The sequence below is a fragment of the Hoplias malabaricus genome, chromosome 10, assembly GCF_029633855.1.
Source record: "Hoplias malabaricus isolate fHopMal1 chromosome 10, fHopMal1.hap1, whole genome shotgun sequence".
Lineage (NCBI taxonomy): Eukaryota > Metazoa > Chordata > Actinopteri > Characiformes > Erythrinidae > Hoplias > Hoplias malabaricus.
This window is the reverse complement of record NC_089809.1, coordinates 17,419,535-17,432,503: the sequence shown is the minus strand read 5'-3', so window position 1 is coordinate 17,432,503 and position 12,969 is coordinate 17,419,535. Positions and strand designations below refer to the sequence as shown.

General features: G+C 39.9%; 1 long non-coding RNA gene across 1 annotated transcript; it reads right to left on the bottom strand.

The window, feature by feature from the left end:
• Positions 1 to 10,237: 10,237 nt before the first annotated feature.
• Positions 10,238 to 12,969, bottom strand: LOC136708070 (uncharacterized). The gene is made up of 3 exons (XR_010804310.1): positions 12,586 to 12,969; positions 11,024 to 11,144; positions 10,238 to 10,495 (listed from the first exon to the last, which is right to left on the bottom strand). It is a non-coding gene; the product is annotated as an uncharacterized lncRNA (long non-coding RNA).

Sequence of the window (12,969 nt, the reverse complement as noted above, 5' to 3'; positions counted from 1 at the left end):
GTTCAGAGGCATACGTTTGTTTCACATGTATCTGTTTTTGTTGTAGCACTTTTTTGAAAATTACCTGCTCCTACATGTCAAGAAAAAGAGGCTTTTGGTCATTTCACACATCAGTCTAATGGAATTGGCAGAAGGTAGCAGACTTCAGCTCCAGAGTCCTTGCAAGAAGAAAGGCCAGGGCTAACGGTTTAAAAGGTCACAGGCAGTCATTTTCGTACACTGCAGTGCATGAATGTGTGAATGAGTAATATAATTAGAAGCACGACCTATTGTATAGGCAGAATATACACTTTATGGACAAAAGAGAATACGCAATGGGAATGGCTAAAAGGCCATAAATATGAAATTTAAATGTTTAAAATGGACATCTTTATACCCTTTATACTCCATAAGGGTTTGTGTTTTCATCAAAATGTGACATTAAGAAAATCCTAATATAAAAGACAAACTGTCTACATGCTTTAACAGAATAACCTTAAATTTACCATTAATTTTACCCTTAAGAACTTTAGTTTACAATATCTGTGCTTATGAGAATGATTGAGGAACATCTGGTAACTGGTCTGCTGTCACTTTGAGTGGAGGATAATGAACTTGGTCTCAAAACCTACTATAAGTTTCAGTTTGAAGTTCAGGTGTGTTAATTGTGTGTGCCGCTGTCATACCTGCTATTAGCAAGGGAGCGGGTAACATAAAACATGTGGTGAGAAAAACAAGACTTTCTGAAGGTCAAGTGAAGCCTGACCTTCATTAATGATGGCTTTAATTAAGGGCTACGGCACAGTCAATTTAGCTGTCTAGGTCTCGCTTTGAACAACAGCATCATCACCAGATGTTCTCACCCCCCCCCCCCCCCCCCCCCCCCCCCCCCCCCGCTACATTTTCCCCCTTATTTCTGGGAATAGTGCATTGGAGATGTGATTTAGGCAGACAGGTGTAATCAGCAGCTTGTCCATAATTATAAATGGCAAAGATCAGTGGGTTGTAGCCTGCTGTGTGCACTCAGGAGCTCATTTTCATGAGTGAAGTATGCTCGACCCTTTTGAGGGCTCCGGTAAATAAGCACAGGGCTTTGTAATCTGTGAAATGTTTCTTTTATTTTTTTTTCCTGCTGACATGTTAATGAGTAATCTGATATTTCACCTTTATGGGATTTGTGCCTTGGACTTGTTCTAATGCAGAGGTGAAATGAGTGCTGCCGTTGATTACGCTTTATTTTTAACCAGCAGATTTCTGTGTGAAGCCCTGCGGCTGACCTCCAGAGAGGGTCTTATTCTGTGGGCCTTGGACCACCGCAGCGCTGATATTGATTCAGTCTTTAGCCCGTGCTGTCTCTCAGGTGCACTATCAGGTCCAGACACATTCTGTTGAGGAGAGAAACAGTCGATATGCAGCCTGCTTCACCGTCTGCGCCACATCTAACCTGTTTCACAGTGCTTTGGGGGTGGCTTCACACACAGCAACAATGAGCATGTGGACTGAATTACAAACAGCCTCCTTAAGTGCTCAAGTCTCTTTGCTATAACCTTGATTACAAAACTAGAAGAGTGAATTTGACGCATCGATATAAGGATTTCTGTCCAAAGGCATATTGTCTTTGGTGAAAAAACATATTTTTGCCATTGAATTACTAATATAAATTCATGGCTACATTTTCAACACGTGTGCTGAATGTCTGCAGCTCTCTCCAGCACAGAAGAGTCTTCATGCCGTTGCAATAAATACATACATTTAGAAACCAACAGTTACAAGATTAAGTTGAGTGAAGCCCATTGTTATTTGTATCACTTAAGAGAATACTGCTCGGTTAGTTTATTGAATTCTGAGGAATTTATATCTGTGTCTGTAAAGAGAAGGGAGGGGCTATAAAACACACACACAAACTTACACAAGCAGAGCAAGACGCAAAAGGGCATTGCTAAAGAGGCTGCTGTTCACAGAGCTCTGTGTCCAAGCACATTAATAAAGAGGCGAAGGGAAGTTAAAGATGTGGTACATAAAACTGCACCCAGGAGAGGATTGTGAAACAAAACCCATTCAAAAATGTGGAGGAGATTCACAAAGACTGGACTGCAGATGGAGTCAGTGCTTCAAGAACCACCATGCACAGACATATGCAAGGTTTCAGCTGTTGCATTCTTTGTGTCAAGCCACTCTTGAACAGCATCAGAAGCGCCTTGCCTGGACTAAAGACAAAAGGACTGAACTGCTGCTGAGTGGTCCACAGTTATGTTCTCTGCTGAAAGCTGTACATTTTGCATTTTCTTTGAAAATCAAGGTCCCAGAATCTGGAGGAAGAGAGGAGAGGCACAGAATCCACGTTGCTTGAGGTCCAGTGTAAAGTTTCCACAGTTAGTGATGGTTTGGGGTGCCATGTCATCTGCTGGTGTTGGTCCACTGTGTTTTCTGAGGTCCAAGGTCAACGCAGCCATCTACCAGAAAGTTTTAGAGCACTTCATGCTTCCTGCTGCTGACCAACTTTATGGAGATGCAGATTTCATTTTCCAACAGGACTTGGCACCTGCACACAGTGCCAAAGCTACCAGTACCTGGTTTAAGGACCATGGTATCCCTGTTCTTAATTGGCTAGCAAACTCACCTGACCTCAACCCCATAGAAAATCTATGGGGTTTTGCGAAGAGGAAGATGCAATATGCCAGACCCAACAATGCAGAACAGCTGAAGGGCAATATCAGAGCAACCTGGGCTCTCATAACACCTGAGCAGTACCACAGACTGATCGACTCCATGCCACACCACATTGCTGCTGCAATTCAGGCAAAAGGAGCCCTAACTAAGTATTGAGTACTGTACAGGCTCATACTTTTCATGTTCATATTTTTCAGTTGTCCAGCATTGCTTAAAATCCTTTTTTTGTATTGGCCTTAAGTAATATTCTAACTTTCTGAGATACTGAATTTGGGGTTTTCATTACATGTCTGTTATAGTAATCAAATTAAAATATATCAGTCTGTGTGTAATGAATGAGTATAACATACAAGTTTCACCTTGTATACACACACAAACACACACACACACACACATACATACAGGGATTAGACAATGAAACTGAAACACCTGTCATTTTAGTGTGGGAGGATTCATGACTAAGTTGGAGCAGCCTGGTGGCCAACCTTCATTAATTGCACATTGCACCAGTAAGACCATGTGCATCCAATAGTTCAAACATTGCATCCTGAAGGTGGTGCTGTGTATCTGGCCTGCACAGTCACCAGATCTAAATATTATTGAGTCACTTTGGGGTTTTTTTGGAGGAGTAAGTCAGGAAACATTTTCCTCCACCAGCATCACATAGTGACCTGGCCACTATCCTGCAAGAAGAATGGCTTAAAATCTCTTTGACCACTGTGCAGGACTTGTATATGTCATTCCCAAGATGAATTGACGCTGTATTGGCCGCAAAAGGAGGCCCTACACCATACTAATAAATTATTGTGGTCTAAAACCACAATATATATATATAGAGAGAGAGATAGTGGCACGGTGGCGCAGCAGATAGTGTCGCAGTCACACAGCTCCAGGGACCTGGAGGTTGTGGGTTCGATTCCCGCTCCGGGTGACTGTCTGTGAGGAGTTGGTGTGTTCTCCCCGTGTCCACGTGGGTTTCCTCCGGGTGCTCCGGTTTCCTCCCACAGTCCAAAAAAACACACGTTAGTAGGTGGATTGGCGACTCAAAAAGTGTCCGTAGGTGTGAATGTGTGTCTGTATTGCCCTGTGAAGGACTGGCGCCCCCTCCAGGGTGTGTTCCTGCCTTGCGCCCAATGATTCCAGGTAGGCTCTGGACCCACCGCGACCCTGAATTGGATAAGCTCTTACAGATAATGAATGAATATATATAATTATATTTTATTAATATATAATTAATAAAATGTGTCCAGTATACTAGGCTCTCTTTTTTAACAGCTAAAAAGTGCTAATAAAGATTGAAATCTATTCTAAAACCAGTGTCTGAAAATCTGAAGTTTCAGTAAATTAGTGTAGTATTTAACAGTGTAATGTAAGTGACTGGTGTATGTGTTATGACAATATCTTAGTAAAACTGCTGCATAGCCTTGACATAATATGCCATAAAAATGTCATGGCATGTTATATGCTGTCATTACAAATTTCAGAATTTCCATTGAATTAGGAGTGCACAGGAGCTCATTATACAATGGTAAAATAACTGCGGTCCATAAGGTATAATGTAGAAACTTAATCTGAAATGCTCCTATTCATAGTCCATGTACACATATTTAGTCATGTTTTGCAATCAGTAATACAGTGATTTAAAACTATCGTGTGACCTTGTAATCAGGAAATTATGTTATGTGCCATGAAGAATATGACATAAGCTCTCAAGTCATCAGACATTATGACATCATCATGAAAATAAACAGTTGTCTATTTGAGATTTCAAAGCAGGCATTTACACACTTAGTGCAATTTATTTGGATATCAACCAAATGAAATATTTTCGCTGCTTTCTGTTAGATAAACTCACCAGAACTCACATTTATGTTGTTGGCATGGCAACAAAGATCATTAGCCACATCTCAACAACCAGAATGTTTTGACAAATAGACTGAAACTTTCCCTTCCAATTCAGTAGTCTGAGCATTTGTGAGGAGCAAAGGCCATCAGCTAGCACTTAAAGACACCTGTTTGTGATTTATACACACATTAATTTGTTTAAAATTTAGCCATATCTGATGTATGTTTAATAATTAAAACGTTGTATGAATTATACATGAATCTGAGTGAGGTTTTTGGGCAAAGTCATAAAACATGGGATATTGCTCTGCTTCCTATGTGAACATCAGGCATATCAGAATTATGAGCACACCTCCCCATTTGAGTATTTCCAATCACAGTTGTGGACCTTGTGTGATTAATGTGATTTAAGATGTGATTAATCTGTAAAACAGACATGACTACAGTAGAGAACTGGGAACTGGGCTTGATGGTATAAACCTCAGAGCCTGCAGGTCATGACTGAAGTGCCCTTGAGCAAGACACCTAACCCCCAACTGCTTACTGCCCCCTAGTGTTCACTAGTGTGTGTGTAAACATGTGTTTCACTGCACGGATTGAGTTAAATGTTCCTCTGTGTGCAAGTGCAGTGGCCAATAAAGTGATTCTAATTCTAAAAATTCAATGCAAAGCCAGGGGAAGCAAGACACGAGAAATAAGCAAAACAAGCAATACGGGGCTTCTTTGTACCTTGCCTCTCATTACTTTGCTCTGTGTGTGTGAGCTGTGCATGGCGTTTTATTATTTAAAAGAACAGGCACCGAAATTGGTTGATCTGAACAAGGCTGTTTAGACAACATGAAAATAGTGCTGTGGTGTTTGATTCTTATGGGTTTATTAAGACCCCAGGGAACTGCGTTCACTTGTGGAAAAGCAGCATGTCATCTTTATAGAGAAATTATTACATTCTTCAGCTGTCTGTATTCAAAGAAAAAGAAAACTGGGTAAAAATCAATTTAGATACACTTGCAGGTTATGTAAGTGGGGTTTGAAAATGTCACACAAAACCCTAAAAACATTAGGACTGTACTGTTGAAGAGAAAAGTTTGTATGTGCAGAGGGCAAAAGGACACAGAACATGGCCAGCAGAAGCAGGCCCGAAATGAGCAGCTTCATCTCAGAATTATCTGAGTGTGCGCTAAGTTTTGTGCTGTGTGCAGGAGTTTGGAAGCTGATAACTGACAGCTGAAGTGCACCTGGGAGAGCAGATGCTCACGGTGAACAGGTTTGACAGGTGTTGAGACAGTGCTTATGCACTCACTTTTTTAATGCTCCACTGATGCTCTCCTCTCCATGCCCGCCCCCCACCCTCCCATACAAACCAGCCATCATCTCTCATGCACATTCTGTCTCTCTCCCTCCCTCCCTTATATGGAGAAGTGCAACATGGAGAGCTAACTCACCTTGTCTGGGATTCTGTTTCAAAAAAGCAACAGTGTGTTCTCTGTCTCTACTCATGTGTGAAAACTTATTTCACCTCGCAGGAAGAAGGTGCGTGTTCTTTTGCAGAGAGAGAGAGAGAGAGAAAGAGAGAAATAGAGAGAGTGTGATAGAGAAAGAAAGAGAGAGGGGGGAGTGAGAGAAAGAGCGAGAGAGAGAAATCGAGAGAGGGAGAGAAAAATAGAGATAGAGAGAGAGAGAGAGAGAAAGAGAGAGAGGGAGAGAGAAAGAGAGAGAAAGAGAGAGAGAGAGAGAGAAAGAGAGAGGGGGGAGTGAGAGAAAGAGCGAGAGAGAGAAATCGAGAGAGGGAGAGAAAAATAGAGATAGAGAGAGAGAGGGAGAGAGAGAGAGAGAGAGAAAGAGGGAGAGAGAAATAGAGGGGGTGGTAGAGAAATAGAGAGAGAGAGAAAGAGAGAGAGGGAGAGAGAAAGAGAGAGAAAGAGAGAGAGTGGGAGAGAAAGAGAGAGAGAAATATAGAGAGCAATAGAGAGAGAGAAATAGAGAGGGAGAGAGAGAGAGAGCAATAGAGAGAGAGGGAGAGATAGAGAGAGGGAGAGAGAGAGAAGCATTTTGCGTTGTCCTATTTCTGAACTGGAGTTAATTCCTGAAAGACATAAGATTAAATATATTCAAATACAATACAAAATATTAATCTATGTATTGTAATGTAAATGTTATTTATCAATGTGTTTTTTGTATGAGGGAAAGACATACGAAATTGGAGTGCACTGATTGTTTAGAATATTTCCTGTATATTTGTATTACAGAAAACATTACAGAGTACACATACAATTCTCATGTATTTAGTGTTGGCAAAGAGAATGATATATTATGTGATAAATGCTAAATATATGTATTATAATGCAAAAAAAAAATCCCAACACAGATAACAGTTTAAAGAATGAACAATGGAAATAATATATACTGCACCATTTAAATCAAAATAAGTACATTTTAGTGGTGTAGAACTGGTGGCCTGTGAGTGGTGACAGGAAATGAGACAATGCTTCTTCATAGAGAAATAGACTCCTTATGCTCCTCTAGCATAGTTACTTAATATTTCCCCAGAAAATTCTTAGTGTTTACATTTTGTTTATCTTTAAACTGACAGTTAATGAAAGCTGGCAAACACTTATTAATATGATTAGCAATTATTAACACTTGGTGCCAGGCCCTAACCTAAAGATAAGAAGCCCCACCTCTCAACCCCTTTACCCCATTAATGAACCAACATTACTCCCAACTGAAGATGGAGGTGAGCAGCATAGTGTTGAATGACATGGCAGTTGGTATAACTACTTGAGCCCTATAAAGCATCTTTTCCTGGGGACCAAAATCTGGACAGCCTTCCTGCACTTAATTCTAATATTGTAGTATATGCTGTATATGATTCTACTGTTCTAGGTTTCTGCTGACTTGGTTCACAGACATAGCCTACCTTCTCAGAGAGATAACTTCACATTAGTTATCTAGTTTTACCACAATGCCTTCCGGCCATGTTTTATTTTTAATCACAGGGCTTCTAGCTCTTTTTTTTTTTTAACTGAAAAGTAACACTGACAAGCAGAGCTGGTCTGTTGCTGCAGTCAGTGGAAAATTAAGTGACAGGAGCAGTCACCCAGAACCACACTCTCTACAGACCAGATTGGACACTTAGCTTATAGCCATCAGAGCAGAGTGTGTGTGTGTGTGTGTGTGAGATCATCAAGTAGAAGACAATTGGCAACAGATTGACTAAATCAATGACATTATGGGATTGTGTGATTCCCATGAGGAACATGTGCCTTGAAAATTGCTTTTTCAGCTAACTGCCTACAAAAGTAGGAAAAGAATATTATTTATTTATTTTTATATTTTTGCCTAAATGCTTTTTCCGTTACTTGAGCAAGGGTACTATTTTTATACCAACATCTGTGCATATCTGCTGCAGTTAAAAAATGTCATCTGAGGGGCTAGTTTTAACATTTGCTAAAATTTCATTTGAAGTATATACAAGCTCATCCACTGAAGCATGAAAATCCATCTAAATAAATATAATTAGTGCAAACATGCTGTCAGATGTTATTTGCAACCACAAAAAGGCTAATTAAACCCTGGTAGGACCAGCTACAATAAATAACAGTTATTTGAATTAAGCTCTCAATCATAGTGTGTTTATATAGGAACTTTGCATGAAGCAAGGCGTAAAACATTTGGTTTGATTCAATGTTTTGAACATGTATGAGACGAAGGATTTAGTTGTAATACTGCATACCCTGCTGTGTGGAGAATGTGCTTTAGTTTAGTCTCTTGATCTGCCTGGTGAGCAAATATAAAAAGTGTGAACAGTGTGAATAAGCACACCCACTGACACTGATGTGAAGCCCTGCACTTATGAAGCTTCAACCAATATGTACAATATGAATTTTTAGTCTGCTAAATATGTGAGTGACTTAATAGCACATTCCATTAGGTTCTTATATACACTACAATTAAATCTTCAGGGTGCTTTTTAAGAAATAATTGAGCAATTGCTCTGATAATTCACAGATCATATCCCTATGGTAATCTGAGAATATGAACCATGTTGCTCAGGTGCAAAATTACTACTCAAAATGGTTCTGAAATCAGCTGCTATGGAGGAAGAATGTAATTGGTTACTAGGCGACTGGCAGAGAGGAATCTGATTGGCTGGCATGCATTGGGAGGAAAACGTTCAAATACCCTCTCAAACAGGTAAAGCTCCACCTTGAACTCTGTGGTTTGCAAATTCTGACTGTCAGAAATGACTTTGGAAGAGGCACGTGTCCAATATAATTATTTTGTTTTTTTGTTCCTGTAGGTTTAGTTGCTTCATAATGTGCGAGAAGTGTTGCAAAAAGTCTCAGCATTTTGTTTTGTTTCAATGGATAATGTAACTTACCGCATTTGAGGAAGCTGCAGAAGTACATTCTTGCACACTTATGACTGCTGCCTCTGAAAGAACTACTGAATGACAAAAATAATGCTCTGCTTCCTCTGAGGCAGCAATGGTTGTTCCACTTTCTCTCAGGCACTTAGGGTCTAGGCGAATCTTCACTGGTTTACGGTATTTGAAAATCTGCTCAATGTGTGTGAACCAATCACATTCATCTCATCTGCTGGCTGGTAACCAATAACATTCCTTCTTCCTCCAAGTCAGTGCTGCCTTCAGAACCATTTTAGTAGTGTTTATGCATGAGCACAATAGCTATATTTGGAACTGTTTAAATCCGAAATGGGGATACACTGTGTCATTAGGCTAAAACACTGGATAGTGTCCATTGTGTAAAATTTAACAAAATGCGAATATTACAAGCCAGTTCCATGAAATTTTCCCCACATTCAGTTGTGCCAACTTCTGTATGCAGCGTGTCTCATAAGTAAGGAAACAAATGTGAGGAAGAAGTAAACAGTGTCCTACCAAGTTTCCTTCTCTCTTCCCATTAGATTAAGCCTAATGGTGCTTTTCCACTGCATGGAACCTACACAAATCTTTTGCTTTTCCACTGGCCAAGTCTGGTACCTGGTTCTTGGAACCAGGAAGGTTCACAGTCCCAGCTAGCTATGGGTTCCAATCGTGCTGAGTTGGTACTAAATGGTGACGTGTAAATGCTCCAGAGCGCTGATTGGTCAGAGCTATGTCAATCACCGCAAAATGCAGAGCTCATTCAAATCTCCTAAATTACAGCAGCTTTCACATTTATTTTTATCTGACTCACAACAGCATCTCGTAACTTTGCCTCGAGGTGTTTTGAAGAGGTTTATATGCTCCTTGGGTTGGTGGCCGACGAAAATTTTCAGCGAAAGCCGAACATGCAACAAGTAAAAGTGATCTGCGAGAACTGGGTCACAAAGCCATGTTTAGTCCAAAAAACTAAAACAACACGACAAGTAAACAGCGCCTAACTTTTCCGCTGCCATTGTTGTGGTTTTTGAAAAGCCAACAAATCCTGTTAGAGATGGGGTTTTGCGACGTCACCAGGTCCATTTCGCGGGGGAGCCCTGCCAGTGGAAAAGCGACAAGCTTTAAGCGTGCCGTGCAGAACCGTGTAGCGTCGAGTTGATTAGAGCCGGACCCATGCGGTGGAAAACCACCATAAAACTTGATAACCGTCATTATATGGCTCCCTTACTTAGAGTCACCCTGCAAAGGTTTCAACCAATTTAAAATCCTCATTAAAAGACAAACAAGGTACTTAAATGCATGTTACAGCTTGTACAGCGTTTTAATTTGTACACTTTTACAGTCTGCAGCTGAGGTAAAACTGAGGAAATATTAATAAATATGTGATGTCCATGTGCAAAACTGAATAATGTTCTGTGTTTTTCCATCTCTTATTGTCCGTTACTGGATACATTCTGTGGCTTCAATTTCCAGTGGAGTCCATTTGCTCACCACACCTGCAGCACCAGTGAGTCTGAACACACACAGTCCTACAGTTGGAGCTGAATTCATATTCAGCGGCTAACACATATTCAGACTACGAGTCTCGGAGGACCACTGAACACCTCAGGGCTCCCACTGATGGAGATGGAGATGGAGAGAGAGAGAACAAGAGAAAGAATGAGAGAGAGAGAGAGAGAGAGAGAGAGAGAGAGAGAGAGAGAGAGAGAGAGAGAGATCCCTTTTTCAACCTAATCTCCATCTGCCAGATCTGTACTTAAGAAAAAATTTTGTCCATTATGACTTTGTATAATGTATTAGTTGGGGACAAATAACTGCAGATATTAATCTAGTAATGACGTTTCATGAAACAAATTCAACTAAATGAGACATAGTATATCTTAAATTTAGAAAATATATTTAATAATAGTAATTATTATTATTATAGATGGCAGTGTGTGCAAAGATTAAGCCTAGTAATGAATAACTAATCAAACCTAGTGCACAGATGGTGAAACTTCCCAGTGGTTTGTATTATAAGCACATTGATCTTACCTGTTATTTACTGTTTTCAAAATATACTAAAACTTACTGTATGTGGAAAGAGTGAAATGAAGAATCTGGTATTTGCAGTTACTGGATTGACATGTTAGTTATGATTCAAACCTGAATTCCTTGCTGCCTGCTGTACAAAAAGAATAAATCGTTGAATCATTTCAGAGCAATGACTGTGTACTCCTGTGGTCCATGTGCTGTGTTCCTACATGTGGGAAAACATGTGTTACACCTATAAGTAGGAAAAAAATTATCTGTTAGTCTTCATTGTACAAACAATACGTCTGGATCATAAAACACTCCAAATAAGGTTGTACAGTGAGTTCCCACTACTGCACTTGACTGCCATCTCGTGGATTTTAGATCAGATTGCAACACATATGCAAAAGCTTGTAGACCTTCAAAGTCAAGCATAAAATGAAATGTGATGCTCTAAACAGGCAAACATCAGCCCATAAGTCACCAAGTTTAATGTAAAAGGTTTACTGGATGTGAACATAATGTACCTTTAAAAGGTATTCATCGTCCAAGATAATGAAAAAATTAAAAGAAATTCACCTCTTCAGTCATCGGACATTATTAAATACATCTACAAATATTGTCAAAAAACTAAATGCCTCAGTGGTGACACAAATGAACATGCTTCCAGAAAGTAATGTTTGTCTCAAATAAAAATGGATGGATGGATGGAACAGACTAACATGGGTCCTCAAGGAAAAGAAAAAAAAGTTGGACTCAAATCAGTCACTAGAAAATTAACTAGGAACATGTTTGGATGTCCGATAAATGATGTATTATAACATGCTGCGAAAAAGTCTAAAGTCATTAAATATTTAGCTTCATTGCCCACAGCATTAGATACTTCATGGATCATCTCATCTTCTGAGAAGCGGTAATTAGGCTAAACATTTACTCCTAATTTTACAGTTCCTTATAATTAGATTCTGCTGTGGATTTTTACACGGTCAACTCAAATAACATGAAGATGCACACAGACAGCTTCATTTTTTTTTTTTTACAGAAAATACTTCACACAAGTATGGCAAGAATATTTAATCTTTTTTTTTTTTGCAACCAACAGAAAAGTAGTTATTCCACAGGGTTTATTTTTTATAAGATGGGGGTAAAATATAGGCTAGTAGAATAATAGGTGTGCAACAGGCGATGTTGAAACCTTGTGTTTTCTCCTGCTGAGTGGTGAGAGGCGAAAGCATGCTGTGAGATATTCAGTCATTCAATATTTTCCTGTGACTTGTACAAAATGTACAAAGCGATACAGTGGCTTTTTCAATGGCTAGGGTCCTCTGGGGATGTACTGTTCGTTACTCTAAGCTTTTCGAAATGCTGCACATTAGTGACAACTATGTTTCAGAAACACAAAATCAGTTCCAAACTGTGCTACAGCCATAGGTCTTTGATGTTTGTTTTAAAACATAACATCTCATTTTCGGTGTGAAAGACTACATGAGGCTAAGGTTTGCAAACCCGCCAGGTTTTTGTAATGTTACAAGTAGAAAAGGGGTCAAAAAAATAAAAGTGAATGTCCAACTCAGCTTTGGAAAATTAAGGAAGTTCAGGATTTGGAATTAGATCTTTACCACACGTAATAGGCCTGTGTTAGTTTTCGGGAACGTAGAGACACTGAGCAATGAAAGATCAGTAGAGTAGCCTACCTCGCTCCGGGGGATCTAGCTGGCAGAAATCGGGAACACTCATTGACGACAAATCACTTGACTGGCTTTGTCCTCATGTTCGTCCCTCGTCTCCAGAGAAACCCATCACCCGCCGGTGACTCAGGGCGTTATCTGGGTTTCAGCTGCGAAAATAATGAATGGCACAGAGAGGCTCGAACAGATTTCTTCCTTACAACGTATTCACGTTCACTGCAAACTTTATGTACCGAGTAGAATATACTCCCCCTGACACTTTCGCGACGCTCTCCGAACTCTGGACGATCTCACTCTCTCTTTCTCGCTGTACAAACTCTAAAAACTCCTGATGACTCTCCAGAACTAAGCCGTGTACAGAAATGTGTCAAGGAATTCAAAATGTTTGAT